The sequence below is a fragment of the Lutra lutra genome, chromosome 5 (assembly GCF_902655055.1).
Source record: "Lutra lutra chromosome 5, mLutLut1.2, whole genome shotgun sequence".
Lineage (NCBI taxonomy): Eukaryota > Metazoa > Chordata > Mammalia > Carnivora > Mustelidae > Lutra > Lutra lutra.
The window spans coordinates 147,175,476-147,196,098 of NC_062282.1; the positions used below are offsets into that span (position 1 = coordinate 147,175,476).

General features: G+C 36.3%; 1 protein-coding gene across 1 annotated transcript in view; it reads right to left on the minus strand.

The window, feature by feature from the left end:
- COMMD10 (COMM domain containing 10) overlaps positions 1 to 20,623 on the minus strand; it is a 193,703-nt gene that overhangs the window by 26,061 nt on the left and 147,019 nt on the right. The gene's annotated exons all lie outside the window — the stretch shown is intronic.

Here is a 20,623-nt window from a genome sequence, read left to right on the forward strand (position 1 = left end):
ATTACAAAAGTAACATGAAAATGCGTGACAAGACACCCGGCAAAAGTACAGCTCAGACTAATCCAATTTTTTCTAAGATGAGCAGAGTAAGATTTTTTTTTATTTACTGCCTGAAATCCAAAGGTCAGTACAGCCTATGAAGTAAGATGTGAAATTCGTTAAGGAGGCATCACAGACTGCGTAATGATTTCAACATAACTTGGTTCATAAACTAGGTTGGGAAATCACAGGTTTGGTAGGTGACTCGTGATTTCTCCAAGTGTATCAGCTTTCCGCTGGCAGGCTTGGTAGGAAATCCCCCTCTAGAAACACTGTGTTCCAAGAATACTATTTCAGTACTTGGAAGAAAGGGACTCAGGGCACTCACATGACAGTAAACATGAAATTTTGTTGTGAGTGCAATTCTCTTTCAGGTTATACTTTAAATATTGGCAAATTGCAGGAAGAAATTTAAATTAAAAAGTGAAGTAAGAGTCGTTCTTTAGAAGATAGGTTTATTTTTGCTGCATCAACGCAGACCTATTAGTTCAGCTACAGATAGTGTCTTTTAAGATTAGAAGTAAACCAACACTGAAACCTGTAAAATATTTTACAACATCTTCCTAAGAAAGCAATACAAATCCTTAGTCCTTTGGCCAGATGCTAGTTTGGATAACTTTTTTCCATTGAACTAGTCTCCAACATTTAAAGAAGAAAAATATAGCAATTCAATTTTAAAAGAATCTATAATTTGGATCTATAACTTACTAACACCTCAAAAATGATGTAAAGTTTCCAATTTCAAGTAAAATCACGTGTATTATATTCAACGATCTGTGTGAGCACAAAGATTTTTTCTTTTCTGCATAGTCAAACTAACTTTGGCCGCTCTAGTTTTCATGGAGGTACAGAGTTAAAATATATTTTAAATATGTGATGTAATTCCTAAATATGCTCTCTGTCCAAGTTTCAAAAAGTCCCAGGCCATTCTTCTCTTCCCGCTTCAACCCATCAAACTCTGATCATGGACTTCTTTTTCTAGAGTTGTAGATCTTTTGAAGATTCTTCATTATTGGCAAAAGTCCAAATTCCCTAGGCTGCCACTTCTATCCTTCCACAATTCAAGTTGAATTATCTTCTTCCTATTACCTCCCCAAGGGTGCTATACAAATTTGCTAATTACTACCCTGGAACACTCATATCTTCTCAGAACAATGCTTTTGTTCCCATTGCCGTCAATGAGTATGTACCCCTCTAACTAACTTCCATGTGCCCAAATCCTGTCATTCCTCTGGGCTCAGCTCAAACACCTCTTCCATGAGGCTTTCCCCATCTCCCAAAAGGAATGCATCTCTCCCTCTGAGCCTCAATACCTTCCAGACTTGAGGCAGGCAGCACTGGACACATTCTACCTGGTGTTGCATTTCCCCCCACAATACAGCATCACTTTTCTAGTAGGATAAGAGCTTCCTGAGGGTAGGATCTTGTCTTTGCTTTCATATATCTATAACTATATCTATGTCTATACCTATATACATATAGATACAAAAATATCTATACATATATCACCATGGTTAAGAGTGTGGCCCATGGCGTCACACTGCTTGTTTTTTATTTTTTTGATTTTAAAGATTTTATTTATTTATTTGACAGAGAGCACAGAACGGGGAACAGCAGGCAGAGGGAGAGGGAGAAGCAGGCTCACTGAGCAGGGAGCCTGATGTGGGGCTCAATCCCAGGACCCGGGGATCATGATCTAAGTTGAAGGCAGACACTTAACGACTGAGCCACCCAGGCTCACTGTGACTGCTTGTGTTTTAAACCAGTCTTTATAAGTCACGGTCTTGAGCAAACTATGAGATATTCTATGCCTCAGTTTCCTTATTTGCAATACGTGATAAGGACACCCACCTGAAAAGGAAGTGAAGATTATGCACGTGTTTTACGTAGAGGCATGTGGGCCAGGGACCTGGTCTGCTATTCAGGGAACAGAAATGATTGCAAATGTTTGGAATCACCGTCATCACCATCCTCCTCATTCATGCTCCACGTGTACCTAGCCCAGAGCCTTGACTAGAACAGAAGTTTAATATATGCTTGCTAAGTTGAATATTTTCTGGTCTTTTAAATCAAATGGAAAATAAAGCCACATATAAAATACTGACTAGGGAAAAGAAAACCAAAAACTCTCTCAAATGTAACATTTTAAATAAGCAATAAATAAACAAAGACATAGAGTGACATAAATGTCCAAATACATTAACTTTTTGGAAAGGGTGAAATAGCACTGCGTGGATATAATCTGAATACGGTTACAATTCTGAAAGTTGCTTTTATACCCACAGGTTGTCTGAAAGATCCTTCACATGTAAAATGAAGGTCAGTTCCAATAGCATTATCAGAAATGCACAGAAGATTCTGAATCTGGGCAGGGAATGAAAAACAGCCAGTATTTAGAATATCATGTTCTAGGCAGAGAGCATGGGGAAGACTGCCTTCCTTTTCCTTCTAGCTAATAATAGCTAAAAGTTGCAATTTTAATATGAAGCATATATTGGGGCACCTGGGTGGCTCAGTGGGTTAAAGCCTCTGCCTTCAGCTCAGGTCATGATCCCAGGGTCCTGGGATAGAGCCTCGCATCAAGCTCTCTGCTCAGCGGGGAGCCTGCTTCCCTTTTTTCTCTTTGCCTGCCTCTCTGCCTATCTGTGATCTGTCACATAAATAAATAAATCTTTAAAAAAATAATATGAAGCATATTAAAGCTTCATATTAAAACTGCAACTTCTAGCTATTTTTAGGTGAAATGTCCCTTGAACACAGACTACCAAACAATGCAAAACTATGTTACCATTTTGTGAAGTAGACAAAATGACTTTAATAGGCTGAGTTTACGGAGTTCATGTTCACTGGTGACCTAATCCAGAGATGAAGCTGTAATAACGGTATAAGAAATATTTTCACTACTCTTTTTCATGAATACATGAAAACAAAATGAAATGCCAACTGCTCCAAATATAGTCAGTATCGGGCTTTTAGGACATGAACTTATTAGTGGCTTAGTACTATATAGCCATATATACAGTACAGATCTGTTTCAAAGAAGTGAGTATTATTCTTAATCGCAAGGCAAGTAATCAAATGATGTCTCACACTAAAAGATCAGGCCACGTTTTGGATTTAGAGGATACCTACCTTTCAAAGAGGCTGAGATATTTTGCAAAAAGTGACCGAAACAGTATCTCTCTCCACCAAGCTCTTAATTCAGAAAAATACATGCTAAGACAGGCAAGCAAGACATTAGCAATGTAACACAGGGCTCAGACCCTACGGTCACAATGGAAATCACAATGCTGTTTGTGTTTTGTCCACAGGAAGGCCTCAAAACTGCACGCTTCTATTTTTAGATTAGACCTTGATTTGGGTTTTCTTTCTTTTTTTAAAAGATTTTTATGCATTTATTTGACAGGAAGAGCGAGAGAGAGAGAGAGAGAGAGTGAGCGAGCACAGGCAGAGGGAGCAGCAGGCAGAGGGAGAGGGAGAAGCAGACTCCCTGCTGAGCAGGACCCTGGGATCATGACCTGAGCCAAAGGCATCTGAGCCACCCAGGCACCCCTTAATTTGTGTTTTAGAGTGCAGTGTGGTTAATGCCCTTCTATCTTCGGATAAGAGAAGAAACTAAGACTTGCAGAAAATCGAGCCTTTGCGGGTAAGTGCTGCCGTGGGGTTAATGGGATGGGTAGGTACTGTGACATGTTGCAAAATGGCAGAGCCAGATTTTAGGGAAGGGATATCCTGAGTAGTCGAACTTGCATGAAGCAGTGCATTTTCTGACTCCTGAAGGGAATGAACTAGAATATAAACAGTAGTATGGCTTCATACAACACACATTCAAAATTGGACCTGAATTACCACTGAGCAAATGTGGCAAGATAACCAACCATTCCCGCCCAACCCCCATGGGCCACTATGTCCTGCACTTTGATCACTAGGAGTTCTCTCAGAAAATGTACAGCTGAGAAAGCAGAGCCAGATGCACCCTGTACGGCAAGAGGCAGGGAGAACATGGAACAGCTTAGCTGTTGATTTAGGGGCAACGCTATTAGTAAAAGGTTCTCAAGTACCAGGTTCACACTCTGGATAAAGTCTGGCTCTCTTTAATTCTTAATCTTCTGGGGAAGTATGGTTTGCTGTGTTTAAAATGCATTTTAGCATTTAATACTTGTTCAAATGAAGTCCTCAAAGAGCAAAGTATGAACTATTCATTTTCTAAAAAGCATGTGTGTGTGTAAATAAAACTTGCTTATATATTAGCAAAGGACTTCTGTAAAACCGTAGACATGTTCAGTCATGACAACCAAATATCAAACCTCATTCCAGGTTTTCTTCCTTTGCTACACGAACTGTTTCTATTATAGAGACTGAAGAGACAATTTCCAAAGCAATGTTTTCAAATTTTATTCACAAAGGAAATAACGGTGCCTGATAATACATGGGCCATTTTACAGCAAGAGCGTAGATTTCTGTGACAGAGAAATATTGCCAAATATTGGACAAGCTGCCTAACTTGTACCTCAGATTATTCTAGAAATGAAGAAAAGTCCCCCCAAATTATATTTGTTGTGCAGGTACAAAAAGTAAAGTGTCAGAATAAAAGACATGGAAACACACAGACTTGGACCTGACAACCCATACTTATTAGGCAAGAATCCATTTCTAACGAGTAGTCATACATTTCCAAATAATTAATACTGAAAAAACTGGCCCTACGTTCACTCTTCATTCTAAGAAAATCATACCTTAATCTCTAATGATAAAATACGAGCATTATAATGTCTTGTTATGGTATTGGCAATTAAGAAATAAAGATTTACTGACAAAGTAAAAACATGTATGTACGTCACATATAAATCCTCTTAAGCCTAACTTTGAACCTAGTAATGACTGTTCTCTTTAAATTTATTTATTTTTTAAGATTTTATTTATTTATGTGATAGAGAGAGACACAGCGAGAGAGGTAACACAAGCAGGGGGAGTGGGAGAAGGAGAAGCAGGCTTTCCGCGGAGCAGGGAGCCCAACGCACAGCTCGATCCCAGGACCCTAGGATCATGACCTGAGCCTAAGGCAGACGCTTGATGACTGAGCCACCCAGGAGCCCCTGTTCTTCCTAAATTTAATTACAAAGGGCAATAAAAAGAAATCTGTCTGTAATGTATTAAGCTTTCACTTTGTTGAAAATTACATTAACTGATACTTAGATAGTTTTGAGGGATATAAAAATGTTTAACATAATAGGTAAGTGGGGGCCAAAAGACAACATGAAAACATAGACTCAAACAGAAAAAGATGAGAGAAGTTAAAAGTCATGGCTCTGGAGTCAGACTGCCTGTGTGTGAATCCTGGGTCTACCAATTACTAAGATGCTGGGCTTCAGAGAAAGTAATTAATCTCTCTGTGCCTCACACTCCTTATCTGAGAGTAACTTCACTCAGGTTTATCACGAAGATCTTATGACATGTAACGTCTTGGAATAGCAAATGACACAAAGTAAGTGCTCAATAAACATTAGCTAATATTATTAAAAACTAAGAGAAACACAGTTATTTCTGAAGCCCAAACCCTAAAATGGCTGGCTTGTAATGCCAGGCACTGAGGAGAGATCCGGAAGATACAGAACAGGAGCATGGCATCTGCTGGTACATCTTAAACAAGAACAAGTGAAGCTGGTAACTGATGATAAAAGTTAAGAAACTAAAACTCAGCTCCAGTTGATAGGAATGAAGAAGCCAGAGATCTATATATATGCCAAAGGCTGTAAAGTAACAGTGAAACAAAGGATGAAAGAGAACAAAGAAAAAAAGAGGCAGGAGGCAGGAGTTTTGGTCGCTAATAACCAGAAAGATGTGAAATAAATGCACTGAAATGAAAACTTCTAGACATGGTAACATATTTTTGGAAGTACCGAGCTGCAGGCTGGATTGATCAATTTGATGAAAGAACTTTACTAACGTGTGAAAATAATACACTTGAACATCACTCTAACGTTTATACTAAAAAATAAAAATAAACACCATCACCTCCCTCCACCTGCCTGCCCCCACAAAAAGATCCAAAAGATCTTCCAAATACTTGCAGAAGAGCTACTTAGTATTACCCTGGCAACACTGGCCAAACCTTAAAAGGAAATAGCAACTGTCACATCAGAATTTTCAGATTCAGTATCTCCATGGGTACACCTCTGATTTCTGATTGCAGCCAGCTTTTCTGTTCAATAAACAGTTTTGAACATTATAATCAACTTCTTTTTAATCAAAACTAGTCATATTGGCAAATTAGGTAGTACTGAGAAATGTAATTCATTATGGCAGTCTTCTTTCTAAGTACGATTTTAATCAGTTTTGGATGCAGGTGCGCTTTTAAAAGAAAAGCAACAAATTTCCATGGGCTACTGATGTCTCTGAAGTAGATACTGGTTTTGCTAGAAATAGTAAAAATGAAGTCAAAATTTTTAAGTCTCCATGAGGCAGTTCATGTACAAAACTACTCTGACTGATTTGTTATTTTCTAACTTTCACTAAGAGGACATGTTGCCTCATGCATTCCTATTTTTGAAGAGTTTAATGAAAAAGCACATAATACAAGCCCATAAGTAAATCACTACCATGTAAATGAAAAACTTGCTTATTCTTTTCTAAATACCTATTAGCAAACTTTGTTCTAAAATACAATTAAGAAAAATACGACAAATTCAAACCTGAGGTCTAATTTTAAATTACATTCATTTTCCGAAAATATAATTAAAATGAGGTTATAAAGAAAGCCTGGTGGTGGGTATTAAGGAGGGCACATATTGCATGGAGCACTAGGTGTGGTGCATAAACAATGAATCCTGGAACACTGAAAAAATAAAATAAAATTAAAAAAAAATAGAAGATAAAAAAAGAAAAAAAATCAATTCTGTCCATTTTAGAAGAAAATTTACTTGCTCAGATTAGCTATTGCTTTGCATGACTATTAATAGATGATTTTCTCTTTGTATTGAGTCTTGTCTAGAATAAGGTAGTGACATTCCTTCATAATGCCCACTAAGGTATCTGTTTACTTCTTTTTTTTTTTAATTTAATTTATTTATTTGGCAGACAGAGATCACAAGTAGGCAGAGAGGCAGGCAGAGTGAGAGGGGGAAGCAGACTCCCAGCCGAGCAGAGAGCCCGACGCGGGGCTCGATCCCAGGACCCTGAGATCATGACCTGAGCCGAAGGCAGAGGCTTAACCCACTGAGCCACCCAGGTGCCCCGTCTGTTTACTTCTTTTAATACTGATAGTTAAAATGTACTGATCAAAATGTTGATATGCCATGCTATTTTGAAAACAACATACCTACTTAATAAAATGGGTCAAATGAATACTGAATATATCAAAATACTCCACATTACTCTGGATAAAAATACCACTTCAGCAAGTTCTTCTTAAATAGGATAACTAACTATACCCAATACCCAAGAACTGGGGGAAGAAAATGAACCCACCAAAAAGGTTAACACTAAATAAACAGCTTTTACAGACTCATTAAGCAGTATAAACATTCACAGCATTTTCCTCCTGTTAAAGTATATTGATAAGCCTCCATTAAATGGTCTCATCATTTTCCTAGTTTCTCTTAATTTCAAAATCTGTACTTCCTTACAACTTTACTTTAAGAGAAAATGGATCATGATAGCAAATGAGGACACATTTCTCTTCCCCTTCCCCTCAAATTCTGAACAGAATATATTGTTTAAGAATAGAAACACCAATAATTCAGGAAAACAAGAAATAATACCATCACAGAACAGAAAATTAGAGGAAGTTCTATAAGCTAAAAATCAGAGTAGTAGGGGCGCCTGGGTGGCTCAGTGGGTCAGGTCATGATCCCAGGGTCCTGGGATCAAGCCCCACATCGGGCTCTCTGCTCCGCAGGGAGCCTGCTTCCTTCTCTCTCTCTCTGCCTGCCTCTCTGCCTACTTGTGATCTCTGTCTGTCAAATAAATAAATAAAATCTTTAAAAAAAATAAAAATAAAAATCAGAGGAGGTTTTTGTTTTCTTTTTTGTTTTGCTTTTTTTTTAGAGAGAGAATGCAAGGGGGTACAGAATAGGGGAAAGACAGGATCCCAAGTAGGCCCCATGCTCAGCTCAGAGCCCAACGCAGGGCTAGATCCCACAACCTTGAGATTACGACCTGAGCCCAAATCAAGAGTCGGATGCTTAACTGAATGAGCCACCCAGAGGCCCCGAAAATCGGGAGATTTGGTTAAAGGGAAAAAAATCAAATCAGAGAAAACTGGACTAGAAACAAGCAAAGGAGAAGCTGCTATCTATAAGCTCAGAATAATACCCAATATTTATCTATAAAGCTCAGATCGGCAAATATTAAAGGGGGAGCATATTTTCTCACATGTGCTTTCTGACCATGCAGACTCCCAGAGTGAACAGTGGGATCAGAGGAACAAAGCAAGGTTTCAGGTCACTTATGAGAAGGAAGTCCTAAACCCAGATGACAAATTCCTGCAACAAGGAATACCCTGCCCAGCCACACTCTCACATTTTGCCCTGTAAATCACTGGATGAAGACTTAATACAAATCTTATTAACCCCAAGAAATAAAGAAGAACAGATTCTCATTTGGACTGGGGAGTAAATACTGTACAACCACGAAAACTGCTCGACCTAGAGTTTCAACTATATGTACAAACAACCAACAATCACCAATCATTTAGGGAAACATTAGCAAGAAAGTCATCACATTTAAACTGAAGTAATAATACACCAGCAGGGCAAAATATATAATTAACACTCTCAGTGAAATGAAAAAAAAAATAGCACATCAACAACAAAAGGAATAGGCAATTGATATTTTGATAGGGATCACATTAAATCTGTAGATTGCTTTTAGTATAGACATTTTAACAATATTAATTCTTCCAATCCATGAGCATGGTATATCTTTACGTTTTTTGGTGTCATCTTCAATTTGTTTTCACCGGTATCTTATAGTTTCCAGAGTACAGGTCTGTCACCTTTTTGATTAAATTTGCTCCTAGGTATTTTCTTCTTTTTGATGCAATTGCAAATGGGACTGTTTTCTTAACTTCCCTTACTGCTACTTCATTATTAATGTATAGCAATGCAACAGAAATGCAAAGTATTTTAATTTTGCATCCTGCAACTTTACTGAATTCATTCATTAGTTCTAATAATTCTTAGGGTGGTCTTTAGGGTTATATATATATATACATATATATGTATATATATAAATATAACATGTTCATATACCATGTATAAATGGTATCAGGTCATCTCCAAATACTGGCATCTTTACTTCTTTCTTACCAATTTGGATGCTTTTTATATTTCTTTTCCTTGTCTGATTGCTGTGGCTAGGACTTCTAGTACTATGTTGAATGAAAATGGGAAGAGAGGCATTCTTATCTTGTTCCTGATCATGAAGGTATAGCTTTCAGTTTTCCCCCACGGAGTATGCTGTTAGCTGTGGGTCTCTCCTATATGTTCTGTATTATACTGAGCACATTCCCTCTACATCCACTCTGTTGAGTTTTTAATAATATAGAGATGTTGAATTTTGTCAAATGCTTCTGCATCTACTGAGAAGATCACATGGCTTTTATCCTTCATTTTGTTAATGTGGTGTAGCACATAAATTGATTTGCAGATACTGATTCATCCTTGCATTCCTGGAATAAATGCCATTTAAAGTTGGTGAACAATTCTTCTAATGTATTGTTGAATTAGGTGAAAGGGATTGAGAGGTACAGACTTCCAGTTATAAAATAAGTAAGTCACAGGGATTAAAAGTACAGCATAGGGAAGACCGTCAATAATATTGTAATAACTTTGTATGGGACAGATGATAACTATACCTTTTGTGATAAGCACCACATAATGTACAGAATTGTTGAATCACAATGTTGTACATGTGAAACTAATAGAATACTGGATGTCAACTATACTTAAATTTTAAAAAGGCTATTTTGAAAAAGATTTCCACAAAATTAAAAATATGCCTGATAAAATAAAGACAAAAAAAGCCTAACAAAATGGACTGAACATAAAGGACCCATCTAAAGATCAAATCATTGAGCCTAGACAAAAAGGACAAGAGATTGATTCTCCACAATCTACTGCAAAATGAGAAAAAACATAAAATAAGAGAAATGGAAGGCAGATTTAGAAGCTCTAGCAGCTACCTAACAGAAGGATAAAACAGAAGTGGGTGAAAAAGTAATCACAGAAATATAAGAAGAAAATTTTCCTTGGGTAGGAACAGATTCAGGCTTTCAGACAAAAGTGGGTGGAGGCACCTAAAGGAGAACACTAATAATAAAAACAGATACTTAATCCCATGTTGGTATAATACCAGAACTCTGTGAACACAAATTTCAAAATCTTCTGGGGGGTGTGGGGTTGAGGAGAAGAAAAGACCAAAGGAGAAAGGGAGTCATCTTCAAAGATATGAAAATCACATTGACATCAGAATTCTTTTTGACAAAATCAGATAATGAAAGTCACTAGAGCAATCTCTTCAAAACTCGAATGTACAGTTATTTAAAATGGAGAATTCTGTCGAGTCTAATAAGCAATCAAGCGAGAGATTAAATGCACATGTTCAGTCATGCAAAGACTCAGGCTAGTTTATACCTTCAGATACAATCTAAAAGAATAACTAAATGGTCAATTCTACTAAAACAAAACAAAATAAATCAATGAGGAGGATGTACAATGAAACTGTGATGTCGAAAAGCAGTAAAACTCAATTCAGTAAATTAAATTTAGTAAAACTAAAATTAATTACTGATACATAATGTTAAAAAGAAATAACAATCTAAAATTAAGGCACAGAACATTTTAAAATAAAACCAGGGAAGAAATAATACACATATACTAAAAAGTTCTCGATATTATTCGGAAAGAATACCAACATTCAGTGAAAGCAACGCTTTCGGGTGTTCTCCAAAAATTCTTTTTATTCGGTTATACAAACAAATGCCCAAAAAAGAAAAAAAAAAAAAAAGACTCATGTCTGTGCCTTTATATTTAATATGAGCTTGCTTGTCTCCAGATAAACTCCTATTTAAAAATCAATTAAATTTTACTAGTATACAAATATCACCATAATACTGCTCCTGGAGCTACTGAACCCTCTTTAAAACTAATTAGACAAAAATAATAATATACGGCATTGAATGTCCTATATGGATTGGAACCAAACAATGAAATCAAGTATATGAAATTATGGACTCAGAAAGTTTCAGTATTAATTCTTGGAAAACACATCCTCCAAAATTCAGATGACCACAGAATTTTTTTTTTTAGGTTTCATACATTTTTTTTAAGTTTTAATTTAGATTCCAGTTAGTTGACATACAGTGCAATATGATTTTCAAGCGTACAATACAGTGATTCAACACCTGTACACACAACACCCAGTGCTCATCACAGCAAATGCTCTCCTTAATCCCCATCACCCATATAACCCAACCTACCAACCAACCCCCCTCTGGTAACCATCAGTTTGTTCTCTATAGTTAAGATTTTTTTCTTGGTTTGCCTTTGTCTCTTCTATTCCCTTTGCTCATTGGTTTCATTTCTTAAATTCCGCATGTGAATGAAATCATATGGTACCTGTCTTTCTCCAACTGACTTATTTCGCTTAGCATAATACCCTCTAGCTCAATCCATGCTGTTGGAAATGGCAAGAAGTCATTCTTTTTTATGGCTGAGTAATATTCCATTACATATTTTAATATATGTAATGCAAGTATGTATACATACATACACCACATCCTCCTTATCCATCCATCAGTTGATGATTGTTAAGCTACCCGTAATTTGGCTGTTGTAGATAATGCTGCTATTAACATCAGGGTGCATGTATCCCTTGAATTAGTATTTTTGTGTTGTTAGGGTAAATATCTAGTACTGCAACTGCTGCATAGCAAGGTAGGTCTATTTTTAACCTTTTGAGAATCCTCCATACTGTTTTCCAGAGTGGCTGCAGCAGTTTGCATTCTCACCAAGGGTTAAGAGGGTTCCCCTTTCTCCACAACCTCGCTAACAACTGTTGATTCTTGTTGATTCTCACTAACATCATGTTGTTGATTTTAGCCATTCTGACAGGTGAGATGACAGCTCATTGTAATTTTGATTTGTATTTCCCTGATGGTGAGTGATGTTGAGCATCTTTTCATGTATCTATTGGCCATCTGTATGTCTTCTTTGGAAAAATGTCTGTGCATGTCTTCTGCCCATTTTTTAAATTGGATTGTTTTTTGGGTGTTGTATTTTTTAAGTTCTTCATAGATATTGGATATTAATCCCTTATCAGATAGGTCATTTGCAAACATCTTCTCCCATTCTATAGGCTGCCTTAGTACTGTTGGTTCATTCAGTGTGCAGAAGTTTTTAATTTTGATGAATCCCAACAGTTTTTTTTTCTCCCTTTTGTTTCCCTTGCCTCTGGAAACATTTCTAGAAAAAGGTTGCTATGGCCAATGTCAAAGAAGTTGCTCCCTGTGTACTCTTCTAGGATTTTTATGGTTTCAGGTCTCACATTTAGGTCTTTAATCCACTTTGAATTTCTTTTTGTGTATGGTTTAAGAAGGTGATCTACTTTCATTCTTTGGCATGTTGCTGTCCAGTTTTCCCAACACTATTTGTTGAAGAGACCTTTTCCCACTGGACATTCTTTCCTGCTTTGTTGAAGATTAACTGAACATATTGCTATGGGTTCATTTCTGGGTTTTATATTCTGTTCCATTGATCTATGTGTCTATTTTTGTGTCAGTACCATGCTGCTTTCATCACTGCAGCTTTCTAATAGAACTTGAAGTCTGGAATTATGATGCTTCCAGCTTTGCTTTTGTTTTTCAAGATTGCTTTGGCTATTCAGAGTTTTTTGTGGTTCCATACAAATTTTAGGATTGTTTGTTCTAGCTCTGTGAAAAATGCTGTTGGTACTTTGACAGGGATTACACTAAAAAATGTGTAGACTGCTCTGACTACTATAGGCATTTTAATAATATTTGTTCTTTCCAATCCATAAGCATGCACTGTCTTTCCATTTCTTTGTATCGGCTTCAATTTCTTTCATCAGTGTTTTACAGTTTTCATAATACAGGTCTTTCACCTCTTTGGCTAGGTTTATTCCTAGGTATTTTATGGGTTTTGATGCAATTATAAATAGGATTGATTTTTTAATGTCTCTTCAGGCTTCTTCATCACTGGTGTACAGAAATGCAACTAGATTTCTGTACAATGATTTTGTATCCTGTGATTTTACTGAATTTGTTTATCGGTCTTAGCAGTTTTATGGTGGAGTCTTTTGGGTTTTCTATAAAGAGTATCATGTCATTCACATAAAGTGAAAGTTTTACTTCTTCCTTACTGATTTCTATGCCTTTTTATTTCTTTTTGTTTTTTGACTGCTGTGGCTAGGGCTTCCAGTATTATGTTAAATAACAGTGTTGAGAGTGGACATCCCTGTCTTGTTCCTGACTGTAAAGGAAAAGCTCTCTGTTATTCTCTGTTTAGGATGATATTAGCTGTGGGTTTTTCATATATGGCCTTTATTAAGTTGAGGTATGTTCCCTCGAAACCTACTTTGTTGAGGGTTTTTATGAAATGATTTTGAATTTGTCAAATACTTTTTCTGCATTTATCAAAATGATCATATGGTTCTTACTTTTTATTAAAGTGGTGTATTACATTGCCTGATTTGTGAATACTGAGCCACACTTGCAATCCAAGAATAAATCCTACTTGATTGTAGGAATGATTTTTTAATGTGTTGATGGGTTCAGTTTGCTAGTATTTTATTGAGAATATTTGCATCCGTTGCTCACCAGGGATATTGGCCCGTAATTCCCTTTCTTAGCAGTGTCTTTATCTAGCTTTGGTATCAAGGTATGATGCTGGCCTCATAGAATAAATTTGAAAGATTCCCTTCCTCTCCTATTCTCCAAAATATTTTGAGAAGAATAGGTATTAACTCTTCCTTAAATGTTTGGTAGACTTTTCCCATGAAGCAATCTGGTTCTGGACTTTGTTGGGCATTTTTGGGGAGTTTTTTGATTACTGATTCAAATTCTTTGCTGCTTATTAGTGTTCCAGTTTTCTATTTCTTCTTGTTCAGTTTTGGTAGTTTGATATGTTTCTAGGAATTTATCCATTCCTTCTAGGTTGTTCAATTTGTTGGCATATAAGCTTTCATAATATCCTCTTATAACTGTTATATTTCTGTGGTATTATTATTTCTCCTCTCTCATTCGTGATTCTATTTATTTGGGTACTTTCTCTTTTCTTTTTGATAAGCCTGGCTAGAGATTCATCCGTTTTGTTTATTTTTTCAAGGAACCAGCTCCTGGTTTCATTGGTCTGTTCTACTGGGTTTTTTAGTTTCTATATCACTTATTTCTGCTCTAATCTTTATTATTTCCCTCCTCTTGCTGATTTTAGGCTTTGCTTGTTTCTTTTTCTATCTCCTCTAGGTGTGAGGTCAAGGTGTTTATTTGGGATTTTTCTTACTTTTTGAGGTAGGCCTGTATTGCTATAAATTTCCCTCTTAGGATGGCTTTTGCTGCATCCCAAAGGTTTTGGACCATTGTGTTTTCATTTTCATTTGTTTCCATGTATTTTTAAAAATTTCTTCTTTATTTCCTTGTTGACCCATTCATTTCTTAGTAGCATGTTGCTTACTCTCCGCATACCTGACGTCTTTCCAAAATTTTTCTTGTTGTTGAGTTTAGTTTCAAAGCATTGTGGTCAGAATAGGTGCATGGTATGACTTCAAAATTTTTTTATTTGTCGAGGCTGGTTTTGTGACCTATTATGTGATCTTTCTGGAGACTATACCATGTGCACTTGAAAAGAATTCTGTTCTTTTCAATTCTTACAGAATTCTGTATTAGGATGGAATGTTCTGAATGTATTTGTTAAGTCCCTCTGGTCCAGTGTGCCACTCAAAGACATCGTTCCCTGTTTATCTTCTATTTAGATGATGTCTCCATTGATGTAAGCAGGGTGTTAATGTCCTCTATTATTATTGTATTATTATTAGTTTCTTTATTAGTATTATATTATTATTCAATATTATTATATTGTATTATTAATTAGTTTATTACTATAATACAAATGTTCTTACATTTGACGGAGTCACTGAATTCCCTAAGTTTGTTCTCATGTTCCATTAATTCTTCTTTCTTTCATTCAGCTTCATTATTTTCCATTATTTTGACTTCTAGATCACTAATTCATTCCTCTGCTTCTTCCAGCCTATTGTTCCATGATGTTCATGGAAACATCAAGCCTGTTTCCAATCTCATTCACTGCATTCTTCATCTCTGATGGATTCTTTCAAAACTCTTCTATCTCTGTGGTAAGAGTCTCATTGATGTCTTCTATTCTTTTCTCAAGCCCAGTGGGTATCTTTATGATTGTTGCTTTAAATTCTCTAGCAGGCATGTTATTTATATCTGTTTTGCTTAGATCTCTGGCCATGGCCTGATCCTTTTCTTTCATTTGGGATAAATTTCTGTCTTGGCATTTTTGTCTAAGTATCTGCCTCTTCTCTGTGCTAAAAAAGCCACTTATGTCTCCTGGTTTCTTCGATGTGGTCTCTTCTCTCTCCTTAGTTGTGGAGTTTGTTCTATCAGTCTTCAGGTCAATATCTGGGGTATTTATGATGACTGAATTACCTTGTTGTGTTTTGGGGATGAGGAGAACCTAGGGTCCTTCTATTCTGTGATCATCTTCCTCTCCTGACCATAGAATCTTGATCATGGAGTTATATTGCATAAAAGCAGTCCATACGTAAGAATCTTCAAATTATCTATAGCTATTGTTCCAATTAAAATTGACCAGAACCTACCAAAATGGCCTTCCTTTTGTTCAGTGAACAAGTTTGGTGTTTTCTTTTTCTAAGAAATGTACATAATTTTGAAAAGAATTGGTATTTACTAAAAAGAATAGCAAGTCCTAAACTAGCACCATGACTTTAGGTAGAGGGCCCGTTCCCTCCTGCCTATGAAAATCTTTGTGCTGCTCTTTGGAGCTCCTTTCTATCTGCTAGATGGGATGCTGCCTGATTCATAAATGGTTGGGGGAAAAAACGCTAGTAAAATCTTTCAAATTTACTTAGTTAAATTCTATTTGTTGTTGTTGTTGTGTTGTTGCTGTTTTAATACTACTGAGTAAACAACAAACTGTATACTTTAAGTATCTATAAAGGGTCTTTACAAGAATCAGATGACTTTTTTTTTAAACAGAGAGCAGGGAGAGAGAATCTTAAGCAGATTCAGCACTGAGAGGGGAGCCTGTCACAGGGTTCAATCTCATGACCCCGAGATAACGATCTGAGCTGAAATCAACAGTCAGAGGCTTAACTGACTGAGCCATCCAGATGCCCCAGACGTTTTTGTACCTTGTTTCAAATGTCAATATGAGGGGCCTGGGTGGCTCAGTCGGTTGAGTGCCTGACTCCTGGTTTCTGCTTGGGTCATGATCTCAAGGTCCTGGGATCAAGCCCTACCTCAGGCTACACACTCAGTGGGGAATCTCCATGAGGTTTCTCTCCATCTGCCCCTCCCCCCTCTAAAATAAATAAACAAAACTTAAAAAACAAAACAAAACAAATGTCAATATGACACAGAGGGGAGAAGCTGCCCATCTTCTAACTACTTAAAACATAAATCCAAGGACCATTAACCAACACTCTTCAGATTTCAACTGTCATATAGATACACGGAACTGGTAATTTCTATAGCACCCAAATATAAAACGTAAAAGACTATTACAGATTTAAAATAATACCCAAATTATATTTCAGCATAATCTTGTCCATGCTTACTGACCTTTAGGATAGGTATAACAATGTTCTTCATGTATTTAGTAACTCCGAAATGAATAGAAGTTGCAAACTGTACCATGAGAAGTTTCCCCAAGTCCCCTAGTTCAGTCCCATTCAGCGATACAAGATCATCTTAGACTTTACAACAGTATGGTCAACTTTCATTACATTTTAGATTCTTTTCTTTTGATCATATCTATCCAGAAGCCAGCCACAGCATTTTAATATGGTAAAATATTGTGGACTTGCCACCCTTGGGATATTTTTCAAATGCATTTGGAAATTTTTATAGAAGGTAATTTCAGTCATGCATATTTGGGCTAATTTATTTAGCTCAGAATGAATACAAAAATAGCTCCATATGCACATCCATGAAAATGTAAGAAAATGAGAAAAATTAAGATTGGCTCTAACTGCAATGTTTCTGTACACTGCAACTCAATAAACATTGGTAAATGTTTCAAAGACAAGAAATATGTTCTTCTCTCCCACTTAATGAGATCAACATTTCTCAATATTTTAATAAAGCATTTTATATCTCCTACAGACAAAAAGATACAGTCCAAGAGTCTAAATAAATTTGAATTTGCAGTTAGCATATATGTACACTATTAAATATTAGTGTTGGCTTACACTATCATTAAATTCAAACTAAAATCATGAAAGGTAAAGACTAATTGTTCCTAAGTTATATCCCATCAATAGATGACCAAATGAAAACATCTTCAGAGGAGAAATGTAGTTTTTGGTAGATTCCTAAGATTGAGCCACCAATAGTGAATTACTCTTGAAAAGAAGGTCTGCTTCAATTTGTGAAAAATCTGTAAAATGGGGAATAGTGAATGAACAATAAATATGAAGATAACGTAACACAAAATTGAGCATTTGTAATGATATGAGGGCTTCAGAAACAATGGACAGGCATCATAATGACAACGGGTCTCCCTGATTGGCAGCATTAAATAGGAGTTCTGTGCACGCAGGTGCACCTGAACATAGGCAATCTCCATGTTAGGCACGAGCTGTAGCGAGTACATAAGAAGCCGTCTCCCAGGCTATAATCCCTCAAAGGCCAGAATAATGCAGGCCTATTTGTGCAGTGCCAAGAGGCACGACAGAAACCTTACCCCTTCCCCTATGGCTTGCTCCCTTTCTTTGGAAACAAGGCTCTGGTTCCTGACCTGGGGATGCAGATGTGGGGCAGGGAAGTCTATCGTCCTGGTTTCATGTACAGACCTGTAATGAATCTTCCTGCTTTCAGTTCTACATCTTCTTCCTGCCCTTGTTCACACTCGCAGATTTTCAGCACAGAGGCTCTTTCTGGTTCAGCCAGGTGGATGAGTGTCCTCTCACCTCTGGGCCCCCTTAGGGCTTGTTTCATTCGTCAGCTCACTCCCCTCTTTCCTTCTCCCACTAACTTCTTGAAAACCTGCAAGCGCTAGCGAGTCTCTTGGGTTTTCTGTGCTGCATCTATCTCCTTCTTTAGGTGCGCCTATGTGTCTATGTGTATGAAGTGTCAGGAGGGACAGGAAGTCTACCTGTCTAGTCAGGCCTCCATCTTGCACCAGCTGGGACTACTTTTCAAAAATCTGAATCAGACTTCTTCCAGCTAGTGCCTGTAATTGTGTATAAAAGTCTTCTCTGCTAACTTGTAGAATAGCTAACCTTTCTCAGCTCTAAATAAATTTTAAAACTCCACAGCATTTCAATTTAATATAAATTGATGAGAAATCAGCAGTGATTTTCATACCTGAGTGATAACAAATTACTACTGCTACACCCAAAGCTTACTTAAGAAAACCTAATCCCTCCAGTGAATCTTAAGAAGATTCATTTTCTGTTTCGAGTTCAAGGGTTACCTTACAAACTAAAAGATCAAATGTATTTTTTCCAGGTAACTCAGGAATTATCAGCAAGATAATGAAAACAAAAATCTTGCTTTTTTTTTCCCCTCAAGAAGGCAATGAGTCAAAAGGATCAATGACAATAGTATATGGAATTTTGGGGAAATACAGTTTGCCATTATTCATAAAATCAAATTTGAAAAAATAGCAATAATATAATCTTTAAAAATTCTAGAAACAGATACTAACTTTATGACAAACACAACACTGAATAACAAATATGATTGTTAAGTGACAATATGAAACACAATTAATTGAATCATTATGTTGATTTATTACTTTACTGCCATTGTCTCATTGCTGGTCATAAAATCAGATGTGGAACTGATCTCTAGCCAAGAATTCCCAAAGAAACAGAAGCATAACAAGAAGCACAAGTCATATAAAGGCAGCTTAAATCTGTACCATATTATACTCTATTTTTAAGATTTTAATAAGCTATAGAAAAACATTTTGAAAAATTACAAAATAGTATAGTTTATGTGATCTAAACCCACAGAACATCTCTGCCATGCTAGTAATATCCTATAATTTTTTAGAATTCAAATTTAACCTAGCGGAAGAGGAGCACCATGGTAGAGCTGGGAAAAGGGAATACGCTGACCTCCACAATGTCTTCTCATTTCTAAATCCTCTAGTCAATTTCACAGTCTCAGTTCTTTACTTATTAATGCTTCAGTACCATCAGAAATAAAAGTTACTTTTCATTTAATATCACAGGAATTTCAAAATCCTACATGAGACGAATGTGTTTGGAATTGAGATCCTACATTAAGACAAATGAGCATTACAAAATCAGACTTTGTGATCTGCCATAGCCAGGTCATTTAATTTATCCAGATGTCTGACAGATGAAAGATCCAAATGCTGATCCACAATAATTACTGGAATAATGTTTGGGAACCTACTAACTATTGGCATAAAACAAAAAGTAAAGGATTTTTCAATAAAAAATACTTACTTGTAATCATTTATATATTTGAAATAGCCCCAACTATTAAGAGTCTTAAATAGACAAAAGTAAAGAGAGTATGTGGTAAAATTTTGACTTTACAGGAAGAATATGCTGGTAACTAGGTTTTGAAGTGAACTAATAACATAGTTTAATACTTTTTTTCTTTCACAAGAAACAGTAAAAATTGCTAAAGACAAATATTACTAACATTTAATATAGCATAAAATTATAATAATGTATACTGAGCTATTTTTTGGTTTCTACTTTAGTATTGTTTTTAAAGACTGGTGGGAAAGTAAAGAAAAGTAAGATTATCTGCACAGCCAGGCCACAGTGGTTTTCAACTCTGGTTCTAACAGAACCAACAGGGACCACTATTAAAAATTTTCTATGCTCAGGACCACTCTCAAAGATCCTGTAAATCTTTAGACCAGGACAGATGCATTAAAACAAAACAAAATTACATCAAAAGCTACAAAACTGCATAGGCTGTTCTAATGACTACTTAGGGTCTGGAACACCTGACACTGACCAGCTTATGTTCTCATGTCTTCCTCAACCTTTCCATGTCTTTGGCATAAAACTTTTTATTCTTCCTCTTTCATTCAGTTTACCTCTGCAAGCTTTCTTGGTTTTCTCTTCTTTTTCTTTCTTTCTTTCTTTTTTTTTTAATTTTTTTATTTTTAAGTTTTGACTTTCATGTGAGTTAGTTGACAGTGCTATGTTAGTTTCAGGTGTACAATATAGTGACTCAACACTTCCTCCCACACATCAGCCAGTGCTCATCACAAGTGCACTCCTTAATCCCCATCACCTTTCCTGACTTTGACATTGTACTTTCTTTAATTATTCCTTACAGGGTTGCCCTGCAGTTCATTTGTATTAG